This window comes from Gekko japonicus, unplaced genomic scaffold, assembly GCF_001447785.1.
Source record: "Gekko japonicus isolate JY-2015 unplaced genomic scaffold, Gekko_japonicus_V1.1 scaffold1514, whole genome shotgun sequence".
Lineage (NCBI taxonomy): Eukaryota > Metazoa > Chordata > Lepidosauria > Squamata > Gekkonidae > Gekko > Gekko japonicus.
This window is the reverse complement of record NW_015176495.1, coordinates 93,339-93,679: the sequence shown is the minus strand read 5'-3', so window position 1 is coordinate 93,679 and position 341 is coordinate 93,339.

Genomic DNA, 341 nt, shown 5'->3' with positions numbered 1-341 from the left:
CCCCCCCGACCCCGACGGCAACCATCGCCACCCCGGCGGGCCCTCTCCTTACAGGGACAGCCCTGGGCCGCATTACAAGGACCGGGAGACAGGTCGGGAAAGGCCCGGCGCTGACTGCCCAGGGCTTCTTTGCCAAGGGTCCCCTGCGCTGCCATTTGCTGGGGACAGAAGTGGGCTCTCGGGAGCGCCGTATCCAGCGACTCGCCCCCTGATCAGGGAGGAGGAGGAGGAGGCGGCGGCAATACGAAGAACCGCGGGGCTGGAGGGGGGGGGCGGGGGTTGCCCCCGACGCCGGGGCTCCTCTTGCAGATTCGTTACCTCTTTAATCAACCGCCTCTTTC